At 34.9% G+C, this 12,899-nt stretch overlaps 1 protein-coding gene across 5 annotated transcripts in view; it reads right to left on the bottom strand.

Moving 5' to 3' along the window:
- Window positions 1–12,164, bottom strand: part of Pgant9 (polypeptide N-acetylgalactosaminyltransferase 9) — a 709,503-nt gene extending 697,339 nt beyond the window's left edge. For 4 of the 5 annotated variants that reach the window (XM_074114441.1, XM_074114448.1, XM_074114443.1 and 1 more), the window contains exon 1: window positions 11,925–12,164. The gene's annotated coding sequence lies outside the window, so the exon portion shown is untranslated. Of the gene's footprint in view, window positions 1–108; window positions 128–11,924 lie in introns of those variants that run through there. The other variant, XM_074114442.1, reaches the window with a different exon arrangement.
- Window positions 12,165–12,899: the final 735 nt, after the last annotated feature.

Raw genomic sequence — 12,899 nt, 5'->3', positions numbered from 1 at the left:
CCAATTCGCTACAAAGAAACGTATGCTCACGATAAGATGGATACTGAATATTTAATATCAAAACATAATAAAATATTAAAGAAACTAACAATAAATTCAATTTCTTACCTTTTTTTAAACTCTTTACATCTTATTAAATCAAAAAGAATTTCACAGAAACAAATGACCGGCATTTGGCACTGAATCATTTTTCACTAATTTTAACAATGATTACAACTTTACATGCAACGAAACGGAATGTTAAACACTAAGAGTTAAATTAAAAACAAATAAATCTAAACAATTATAAAAAATACTCTTAAACCACTTAACAATTTAAAAAAGTATCACCAGAAACTAGAATAGGATACCGTTTAAGACAAGATGGACGCCGCTAACTGACCCAGGGACATCACTGCCACCAGTTATTAAGGATATATAAGTAGTGTTGCCAACTTAAAATAATTATTGAAAAAGTTCCCTAGTAAATAATATAGAAGAATATTATCTTCAAAGAGATTAACACTTTGTAAACAAAAGAAGCCATTGGATATGTTCCAGCTCTTTGTTTACTTTCATAGAGCTATCAAATGTATTTACACAAGATCTGTACATTAGTGTGTTTGTGTTTTTTTTTAATCTGTGGGCACAGCTATTAAACTTAAATATTTTCGTAAATTTTTAGACTAAACTTGTTTTTTGTCAAATGAAAAATATCTAAATTTACTTTTAATTTAGAAAAAGCGAAATTGAGAGACACAAAAATTTCTTTAAAATAAAATGCTTTTTAATGGCAGGTGTTATACTAGAAAAGTCTTTATAAATCATAGTTTTCTCAACAGAGAGGGAAACCTACCGTAACCTCTTTCAAATTAACTTATGCTAGAAATGATTAAAACTGTCCGGTAGGGCAGTTGTATAAGGGTTGATCATCAAAAACTGCACGAAAAAGCGTAACGTTGAAAAACACCCAACTTTGACAATTTTTTTCTCTTTTTCTATAAAAGATAAAATTCCCAATTTTTCTTTATAATAAAGGACAAATCCTCCTTTATAACTGTAATTTTTTTGAAACAACCTAGATTTGATAGATTTTGAGAAAAAAGATGCTGAAAATGAGCAAAAACGGCTTTTTCAAAAATTCTTCTTCTTCTTGTTACCTATTTTGTAAACTGCGTAGCGCCTAAACGCGTGAACCGATTTTCATGAATGAGGTGTCATTCGAGTCTGAATTTTATGTAGATGTGCCTTTTGGGGGTCTCGACGCTGTACATCGAATGGTAGAGGAGTTAGGCCCCTTTATGTAAGGCCCCCTCCAAAATTATTATCATTAATTACTCTGTAAATCTTAGCCCGATTTTGATAAAATTTGGTAGGATGACAGGGTTAGGGCTCCCATACGTAACAATAAAACGACGATCTGCTCTTACACTTGTTAAGGGGAAGTATAGCAATCGTTTCAAATTATCGAAACATGAACCGATTTTCATGAATGAAGTGTTATTCGAATCGAAATTTTGTACAGATTTGCACTTTAAAAGTCTCGACGCTGTGCCTCATAAGGAGGGGAGTTTGCCCCACCCAAGTAAGGCCCTTTCTAAAACTATTATTACCAATATTTCTATGACGCTTAGTCCGATTTTGATAAAATTTAGCAAGAAGAAGTGGTTAAAGCTCCTCTACGTGGCTGTCAAGTGCCATCATGCTTATAAAAAAAATTAAAATTGTTAAATAAATGAACAAAAAATGTTCTATTTTGCATATTTTTTTCAAATTTGAAATTTTAGCAAATCTATATATACTAGTAATTGAAAATTTGACATTGCAATAATTTGGCTTAAATTTTGGACCGAAAAAGCTTAGTTCCTTCAAGATTCTGGGTTCGAATCCCCAGCTGTTGGCCCTCAGATTTTCATCTTCTAAGAGATTCTTTATAGCTAACTGTATGATAATGCACAGTGTAGTTTGTAACGAGAGAACACTGGTCGGAGGCTAAAAAGTGGACTGAAGAAAAAGTTTCAAGCTATAATGACTGCAGATGTTATCCCGTTATTAAAGTGAAATAAGTTTAATAACTTGTCAGGACTTAAATTATAAGATGAAGGTTGTTCAATTGGCGGAGAAATCGTTCATTAAAAGAACATTTTATTGGTGTTCTCTTCGTTTCGGGTATAATTAGTGTCCTTCATCAGGAGCTTCTAAATATTGACTCAAGAGATAATTAAACGACAGAACAAACAAACATGTGAAATAGTGCAAAGAAAAGTTAATATAAAAAACTTGAAAAAGGTTTAATTTCATTAAAAAAAATTGATAAATAAAAAAATATAATCAGAAATTAATTAAATAGTAATTATTAAGAGTAATTTGGGAGTTAAAGTACGAGAGGCACTATTTATATTTTGGCCTAATAATAAAAAAACAGTAATTTGTCATTGAAAATGACTTTATTGTTTTTCAAAATATTCTCCTTTATGATCTATACACTTCTGCATGCGTTCGAACCACTTGTCAAAGCATTTTTTCCATTCCGCTTGAGACACCTCCAAAACATGGTTTTTGAATGCATCAACGGCTTCTTCTGCTGACGAGAATCGTTGTCCACGTAATTTATTCTTGACGTTCGGAAACAAAAAGAAGTCATTTGGTGCCAAATCAGGACTGTACGGCGGATGACCCCATTAATTCGATTTTTTGAGTGCTCAAATAGTCGGTTGTTAGACGAGATGTGTGTGACAGCTGGCAGCTGTCTTGATGAAGAGTGATCCGACGGCGCTTGTTTGTTTTCCTTATTTCATCGAAGACTTCCGGCAAACAAATGGTTTTGTGCCATTCAGGAATTGACCGTTCTACGTTCCTCTAAAGGCACTGTTGCCACATGACCGGTTTTTCCGAAAAAACAGGCGACCATTTGTTTCAGAAGTGCTTCGAGCGCGAAAAACTTTTGTTGGATTTGGTTCATCTTGAAACACCCATACAGTCGACTGCTGTTTAGTTTCCGGCTCATACCCATATATCCATGATTCGTCACCTGTTACAATTTTATATACGTCTTTTGAAGCACCGCCATTGTAATTTCTTAAGCATTTGTTTGCACCAATCGACACAAGCATCTTTTTGAGATTTTGTCAGATTATGTGGGATCCAACGAGAACAAACCTTTTTTCACGGCTAAATGATCATGCTATATTTTATATATGCTGGTAGAACTAATGCCTAAGGTTGCCTCAATCTCACAGTATGTCACATGACGATGTTATTAGTTTTTGCACAGCATCAATGTTTTCTCGACACAACAACTGATTTTGGACGACCTTCACGACTTTCGTCGGTGAGCGAACAACCACCACGATTGAGTACGTTATACCAGCGTTTCACAGTGGCAAAGGGTGGGCCTTTATCGCCAAAAGTTGATCGATGCAGTCCTGTCTTGATAATAGCACGAAAATTTTCACGAGTTAATTCCCATTTTTTCGCTGAGACACAATTTTCAAGTGACTGTAAACAACACAAATCGCGCTCAAATAACAAAACGTTCTGAAGAAGGTTATGGTCAAAAATGTTGAAACTTTCAAGTGGAAACGTCAGATAGCACCTGATAACACTCAGTGTTGCCAAGGCTCAAAATATAAGTAGTGCCACTCGTATATTGTACATTACAACGCATCACAAATTCTATTTACCTGATGCAGGTTTTACGTAACGTTTAGCACAATGAAACAAAAAGTTGTAAGCAATTACTGTAGAATGAAAACGCTTTTACAGAGAAACAGGTTGGTATCGAACCCGTAGGTTTTCTCTGTGCTGGTTAATAAATTTTGTTCAATTAACTTAAAACGCTTATTACTTCATTTATGAATAATATTTTTGGTGAATTACGACTGATAATTAATTCTAATTTATGTACAATCTTGTATTTCCAATTTTTTTTTTAAATTTTGTTATTTGTTTATTTATTTTGCAACCGTATGCAGTACAATAAGCAAAAGAGATGAGTGATAAGGACAGCACAAATTCATATGCGCGCATATATATGTCCATACATATAAGCGCACATGCATGTGCGCCAAGGGCGTGAGTGGAGTGAACGACGACCATCCATCCAGTGATGGAAGCCGTTAGTTCGCCAGATTGGCAAGCTTACACAGCAACCATCCTAGGAGGTCGGCGTTATATGTTGAGATGATCGCGTGGCCACCGCTGTGGATTTAAAGGAAGTGTTGTAGTAGACATGTTGTGGATCAGAGGGTTGTAATGACGTCTATATATTTGAGTGGAGTTTTGTGTAACGAGATTGGGACTATTTCAGAGACGAGAGGAATATTTAGATCATAGTGTATAGTATGATTGGAGACGTAGAAGGGAGCGTTAACTATTGTCCTCAGGATTTTAGATTGTAAGGTCTGAAGTCGGTTGATGTTCGTTTCTTTAGCGCTTCCGTAGAGTTGTATTCCGTACGTCCATATTGGGGCAAGTAGAGCGGTATATAGTGTTCGTTTGTTCGTCAGGGTCAGTTTTGATCGTTTGTCGAGTTGTCTTTTCAACATTTTATACATAATTCGTTTGAGTCTCGTTGGTGGGTTCCATCTTAGTCGTTTATCAAGATGTAGTCCGAGATATCGTACTTGGTTAGTAATTGGTATTGAAGTATTGTGGAAGGAGAGAGGAGGGAGAGTTTTCTTGTTTAGAGTGAATACTATGTATTTAGATTTCAATTCATTCACTTTGATTCTCCACTTTTGCAGCCAAGGCTCGAGAAGATTTAGGTGTGATTGGAGAGCACGGCTTGCTATTACAGGATCCAGATGAGGAGAAAGAATTGTCGTCGACGAATGTGAAAGTAATTGTAGTCGGGTGAGTTGGTAAGTCGGCAGAATAGAGAATATAAAGTAAGGGGGCTAGAATGCTTCCTTAAGGAACTCCAGCGAGTATTGGAAGGATAAGAGAAGTAGAAAAGCCTTGTTTGACTTGGAAGAAACGGTCGAAGAGATAAGATTTAAGAATGAGATAAAAGGTAGAAGACAGTAGGCGTTTGAGTTTATAAAGTAGTCCTGCGTGCCATACCCTGCCGAATGTCTGAGATATGTCAAGGAAGACACCCGGGCAATACTGCTTTAATTCAAGGGAAGTAACGATTACATCCACTTCTCGATGTGCTTGGAGAACAGTCGAGTGGCAACTCCGAAAACCGAACTGATGGTCAGGAATGATATTTAAAGGGGCTATTTCAGTTTGGAGGCGGAGTAGTAGAAGTTTCTCGAGGACTTTCACCAGGATGGGTACAAGGCTGATGGGTCGGTAAGGGCTGGGGAAATGAGGTTTATTTGGTTTAGGGATCATTGTTACAGAAGAGAATTTATAGAGAATAGGAAAGTAAGTGGTTCGAAGTACAGCATTATAGAGAGTAGTTAGAAATACTATTGCTTTCCTGGAGAGTTGTAGCAGGATGTTAGCGGTAATCAGATCATAGCCCACTTCCAAATTTTGAGAATAAAATTTGTTTTGCTTAAAATCGTTATCAAAAAAAAAAAAAAGATTTCAGATGTATGAGCAACTAGAAGCTAATTCACCTAAACATTTATTGTAGTTATTAAAAAATAAAAAAAAATAAAAAAAAAGGTCAGTTTCTCAGCACGCAATCTATATTCTCTAACATGACTTGGGGGGACTCCATTAAGAGTTCTTACGTAGTATATATAATCACCAGGCTACCCAACTAAACAGTCTGGACTACCAAATCAATGTTGAACTTATTTAAAACGACTATGAAAAGTCCATGGGTCTTATCTAAGACAACATTATCAGATAAGACTATGTTAGTCCAGAATTATTAATAATAAAGACAAATTTCTGAATGCTATTTCTGTTAATTATTATTCTTACCGCCAGTATTACCACCACAAAAGTTCTGTAATTTGAAATTATGACCTCATTTCTTTTAATTTGTAAGCATTATTTTCAAAATTTGACCGAATTCCCATGCCTTGATAAATTCATACAGAGCTTTGGCAGGTTCGATTCTCCACTTCTGCGGCTCACTGCATTTTTCTTTAATGGAGTCATTTAATTTGGTACAAACAATTATTACGAGAGACACTACTTATATTTTGAGCCTTGGCAACACTGAGTGTTAGGTGCTATCTGACGTTCTTGAAAGTTTGACATTTTTGACCATAACCTTCTTCAGAACGTTTTGTTATTTGAGCGCGATCTGTGTTGTTTACAGTCACTTGAAAATTGTGTCTCAGCGAAAAAATGGGAATTAACTCGTGAAAATTTTTGTGCAATGATTTATTGACGTGGATTATCAAGACAGGAGTGCATCGATCAACTTACTTCCCACTTTTGGCGATAAAGCCCCCATCCTTTGCCACTGTGAAAGGCTGGTATAACGATTTCAATCGTGGTGGTCGTTCGCTCACCGACGAAAGTCGTGAAGGTCGTCTAAAATCAGTTGTTGTGCCAGAAAACATTGATGCTATGCAAAAACTAACAATGCAAGATCGTCATGTGACATACTGTGAGATTGAGGGTTGCCTTAGGCATTAGTTCCACCAGCATATATAAAATATTGAATGATCATTTAGCCGTGAAAAAAGGTTTGTTCTCGTTGGATCCCCACATAATCTGGCAAAATCTCAAAAAGATGCTCGTGTCGATTGGTGCAAACAAATGCTTAAGAAATTACAATGGCTGTGCTTCAAAAGACGTGTATAAGATTGTAACAGGTGACGAATCATGGATATATGGGTATGAGCCGGAAACTAAACAGCAGTCGGCTGTATGAGTGTTTCAAGATGAACCAAATCGCAACAAAAGTTGTTCGCGCTCAAAGCACTTCGAAACAAATGGTCGCCTGTTTTTTTTCGGAAAAACTGGTCATGTGGCAACAGTGCCTTTAGAGGAACGTAGAACGGTCAATTCTGAATGGTACACAACCATTTGTTTGCCGGAAGTCTTCGATGAAATAAGGAAAACAAACAAGCGCCGTCGGATCATTCTTCATCAAGACAGCTGCCAGCTGTCACACATCTCGTCTAACAACCGACTATTTGAGCACTCAAAAAATCGAATTAATGAGTCATCCGCCGTACAGTCCTGATTTGGCACCAAATGACTTCTTTTTGTTTCCGAACGTCAAGAATAAATTACGTGGACAACGATTTTCGTCGGCAGAAGGAGCCATTGATGCATTCAAAAACCATGTTTTGGAGGTGTCTCAAGCGGAATGGAAAAAATGCTTTGACAAGTGGTTCGAACGCAAGCAGAAGTGTACGAGGGTCGTTTGAAAAGTCCGTGCAAAGTCAGAGAGATAGCACCACTGGCGCGTATCGAGGTTATGTTTAGTTAGTAGCATCTCTTGGAAGAACACACACCAAGTTTCAGCCAGATCGGTCTATTTCTTTGTGTTTGGCATTCGTTTGAATAGAGGAAGTCGAGTGATTTTCAAAAAATGGACGAAAAAGAATTTCGTGTGTTGATTAAACACTACTTTATGAAAGACAAAACGACTCAGGAGACTAAAGAGAAGCTTGATAAACATTATGGTGACTCTGCACCTTCGTTTAGAACAGTATATAAGTGGTTTCAAAATTTTCGGAGTGGCCATATGGGCACAAGTGACGCTGAACGTTCTGGACGCCCTCTTGAGGTTACTACTCCAGAAATCATTGATAAAATCCATGATATGGTGATGGATGACAGAAGAGTGAAGGTGCGTGAGATTGCTAGTGCTGTGGGCATCTCGAATGAACGGGTACATAATATTTTGCATCAACATTTGGACATGACAAAGCTATCCGCAAGATGGGTGCCGCGATTGCTCACGCTTGACCAAAAACGAAATCGTGTGAAGTGTTGCAAGGACGGTTTGCAGCTGTTCCAGAAGAATCCGCAGGACTTTAAGCGTCGTTTCGTCACTGTGGATGAAACATGGATACATCACTACACTCCTGAGACCAAAGAACAATCTAAACAATGGGTTACCAAGGGGGAATCTGCGCCAAAAAAGGCGAAGACCGTTCCTTCGGCCGGAAAGATTATGGCGACTGTCTTTTGGGATTCGCAAGGAATAATTCTCATCGACTATCTGGAAAAGGGTAAAACTATTACAGGTGCATATTATTCATCGTTATTGGACCGTTTGAAAACTGAGCTGCAAGAAAAACGCCCACGATTGGCCCACAAAAAAGTCCTTTTCCATCACGACAACGCACCAGCTCACACCTCAGCAGTTGTGGTCGCAAAATTAATGGAAATAGGGTTCCAACTCGTTTCACATCCCCCCTATTCTCCAGACTTGGCTCCCTCGGACTACTATTTGTTCCCCAATATGAAGAAATGGCTGGCGGGAAAAAGATTTTATTCAAACGAGGAGGTGATTGCAGAAACGAATGGCTATTTTTCAGACTTGGACAAATCCTATTATTCGGAAGGGATCAACAAACTAGAGCAGCGTTGGACGAAGTGTATAAGCCTAAAAGGAGACTATGTTGAAAAATAAAAAAGGTTTACCCCTAAAAATTAAGTAGTTTTTATTTTTGCACGGACTTTTCAAACGACCCTCGTATAGATCATAAAGGAGAATATTTTGGAAAACAATAAAGTCATTTTCAATGGCAAATTACTGTTTTTTTATTATTAGGCTCAAAATATAAATAGTGCCGCTCGTACAACAGTTGCCTTTGTAAATAGACAGCAAGGTAGATGAGGTAGGGGCTAAGATAAAATTAAATCACAGATTATAAAATTTATATGGGAAAAACAAGGCTATTGTTTCTTGGAAGATTGGTAAAATGTTCTTTGAAAACATTAAATACAATCGACAGGAAATAATTAAGATATCTTAGAAGTCGAAATAAATTCTTCATATCTTAAAGTGTAATGGAGTCTTTGTTTCAGGTTAGATTCATCGCCAGATAGAGCGTTATTAAGATATTGCTCGCTCTTCTCTAGTAAGCAATTTTGCATACATTATCTTTCGAAGTTCCTTTTTAATAATCTTTATTTCTAAAAAAAAGACTAAAAATAAATATATAAATAACTTATAACCTCCCTTTCTTGGTCTTAGAGATCCAGTCAGCATGTCCCTCTTTTGGAACGCAGGCCACATTACTTCATTTTGTTTTCTCTAATCTCTTTTCAGCCTGTTTTGCCAGTGCAGTAACCTAACGGCCCATTTCAGTATACTGACCACGTACTAATTTATCAAATAGGCCATTAACCTGTCATGCAAAAGATCGCTTGCGCCCTAACTATATTAATCTTTTAATTAATAATTTTTCTTTTTTTTTAACACTAAACCTACCACGACCGATCAATTGACCGTTTTTTAAATTTGGTTTAAATTTTCTAATTACAGCGTTATCATACCGCCATTAAACTTCAAGACTTTTCCTAAAATATGAATACAATTGTTTTTTTAATATTCACTTCTTTTCCTAATAATTGAGAAAAATATATAGTTCGTCTTAACTACCGCGACCGGTCATTTGACCGGCTGAATATTTTCATTTTATTTACTTATTTTAATATTTTATTTTATTATTATTTTTTTTTTGTAACAGAATTCTCTCGAAAACTCAATTTGATAATGGATTTATCGGATTAATGTTTGCATGTGGTGCATATGAGGCCAAAAATGTACGATATTGCCCTTTTCTATGGAACAAAAAATTGGGATGAGCATTCTTCTCAAACAGTGTGAGCAGAAATGTGTAGACGGAAATTGTGAGGTTTATTCGAGTGGATCAAAGAAATCATCGTTTACAAACCGATAAATTTGCTTTGATTTCTAAATTTTGGAACAAATTCGTAGAGAACAGTCAAAACAGTTCTAACCAAGAGCATATATCTCTTCCAAGGACAATATTGTTCCCAAAAAAGTCAAGATGGTAGATTTACTCAGTACATGCCCAAATAAACCGTACCAATTTTGGCCAGCGATCGATGTAGTAATGAAAGGTTTTCCATATTTGGGAAAAAACTTGAAAGCAGAGAACCTTCAGTTCCACTTGGGGAGTTGGTCGCTCTGAAATTAGCAGAAATGTATACAGCTCGTGGAAGAAATATAACCGTAGAAAATTTCGGAGATGGCCTCAACAAATAGTTTTCAATATCCTAGACTTAGCCCCGGGATAAATGCATGGATTTTGTATTTTAAAAAAAACTACCGGAAGTGAAATTTCAAGGCAAACCTTTATATTACCATTGCAAAAGCATGACAAATATTAGTACAAGAACAAGTGGTCGGAAAATAGCCAAATAAGATACTGCACAGGCAATTAGACTAAAAAATGCAGCCTAAACTGTAAAAAATACGTATGCGGGAAATGTGCAATTGAGAAGCCAATAATTATAAAAAATGATGCACAAAAGAGTAAAATCTACGAGATTTATTTTTAAACAAAAGAAACTATGCTTTTCTCATTGTTAAATAATTATTATCTTTATTGTAAACAAAGAAATTTAAGTAAATTCAGTAGAGAGTGCTATCGTTGGGTAGCTTCTCTCCTCCCGCAACAGTTCATCTTGTTTACCTATTTACTTATTGTATATATTTATACAGATTGTAAATTACAAAATAAATTTAAAAAAAAAAAAAAAAAGTAATTTTAAAGTCCGGTCATTTGACCGGTCACGGTAGGAATAGTTATGCATAAATGTCGGTAGGTTTAGTGTTAAAGAAGACTGAGCATTCAAATATTTCAAAAATCGGTAATAATATCGATCTGATATTATATTCAGCTTGCTAATGCTTACATAATATGTGCACGGAGTTGTAATAAGTTTTGAGTTCCTTGCTCTAACTCTCTGGAAGTATTAACACCCAAATTATTTTCGACCAACAATATTTATGAAATATTATTTTCAGCTTGTTTATTTTCACTAATTACGTAATAAAAATTCTTTAAAAAATAAAATAAAAGAAGTTTTTAAAGCAAAAAGATTTTAAAAAAAATATATATCAGGGCGTATCCATACCTGAATACCTCAATAGGTTAAAAAAGTCAAAAGATATAACCGGATATACCGGCTTTTAATTCAAACAAGTCAGTTCTTTAAAGGATAACAAGACTTGGAAGGTTATAAGTGACAGAAGGTTAATGTTATTTTCCTACATTATAATTTTTAGATTCTTTAATTGAAAAAAAAAAATAGTTATCAAAATTAAATTATATTTTAAAGAAAACAATAAAATTAAAGAATGATCAAACTGAAATAGCAATAAAAAATGATTGTCCATAGCATGTAAGGGACCCATTTCAGTATATTGTCAGTGAAGAAGTCGTTATTTATATTTGCTCTATGGGCGATTTCCTGCGTGACAATAGTTTAAGAAAACGTTTTATTAAATGCATCAATTTAAAAGTTAATTCAACAATTATTATAAGTGCATAATAATAAAAAAAGAAAAATATATATATACGAAGAAAATAAAATAATTTAAAAAGAGAAGGCTTTTTGTTATAATTATTTACAAATTTTATTCATGAAGCTCAAAGTTTAGTGAATGTTATGCAATTTAGAAATAAAGATATTGCAAAAATTAAGGTCTAATTTTAGTGCAAACTGAGATAAATTTTAAAAGTGATTAAAGCAAGGTTTCTATCTTATTGAAATGGATTTTAATAAATATAAAATTAAAAATTCACTCGAACAGTGAAATTATAAACATTCTCCGCGTTAAATTTGATATTTATTACTATTATTGTTGATTTAATTTAATACAAGAAATCTATGTTTCTTTATAAGAAGAATAGATTCTTAGATAAAAAATATTATTTAAATTAAAAAAAAAAATATTGTCCTTGACCCCTAGTACAAATCAAATACAATAATGTGTGGATTGTTAAAAATCCATAAAAAGGTACAAATTTTCTTAAGCATCCCAAATAATCCCTGAGAAATTTTAAAATAATAAATAATTTATAATGCATGCTAACCTTTCTTTTTTACGATTTGCAATCCGAATAGATATTATTTACAGGTCACTTTCCACTCTTCTTAAGTACTTTCTAGAAAAATCTCGTCGTACACGATACAACATTAAAGATTACAAACAAAGAAAACAGCAAGTATCACAAATAAAAGTTGACTTATTTTACACTATACACACCATTGTTACTACATACGTGACTCACGAACGGACTAGCATAAACTGTTGTGTTATGCTTTTGGAATGGAGCTGGTTTGTATTAGACAGGGAACAGTAGTGCTTTCTGGTGGCTAGGACGTCAACCATTTTCTTATCCCCACCTTTTTTTTACTATCAAGGCACCCTGGACGCCGGATAGCGGTGGTACTGATCAATGGCCTTAGTGCCACGAAGCTGGTCGAGCTTGTTGTTCACGTTGTTGGAGAAAAAATTATACGTTGCTTTGCTTGTTTGTTTTTTTTCGATTAAAATATTGTGGTCGTCCTTTCCCATAGATTAACACTGAGCAGAAGTATCAATTCACAAAATGCAGTTATTTTCCTTAATTTGTTGAAACATTATTAGACGTATTTGCAAACTAATAAGCAATAAAATTATATGTTAGCTTTTAGATTATCAATTACGATATTCGCTAGAGTTAACAGTTTATTTTCACCCAACGCTAATTGGAGTTTTTACAGAAAATAAAGGTTAAACGTTACCCTTAACATATTTGTTATCCTTCTTAACATATTGCAGCCATTTGGTGACTTCTTGCTCAAAAAAGATTGTTTTATCTTTACGTTCAATAAAGTATATCAGAGTGGAGAAGTTACCCAGCGGTAACATTCCAAAAGCATTCTAAATTCTACTGACTCTCTTCATCAGAGAGGAGATCGCGAGGCCACACTGTCTTTTAAGACATCTAGGAAGTGTTCTCTGGAAATGTTCTTGAAGATAGATGTTGTACAAGTAGATTGTGATGTGTTTGAATGTTAAGATG

This window comes from Rhodnius prolixus, unplaced genomic scaffold (genome assembly GCF_049639745.1).
Source record: "Rhodnius prolixus isolate KJV_2025 unplaced genomic scaffold, Rpr scaffold_7, whole genome shotgun sequence".
NCBI lineage: Eukaryota > Metazoa > Arthropoda > Insecta > Hemiptera > Reduviidae > Rhodnius > Rhodnius prolixus.
This window is presented reverse-complemented; position numbering and strand designations above follow the sequence as displayed.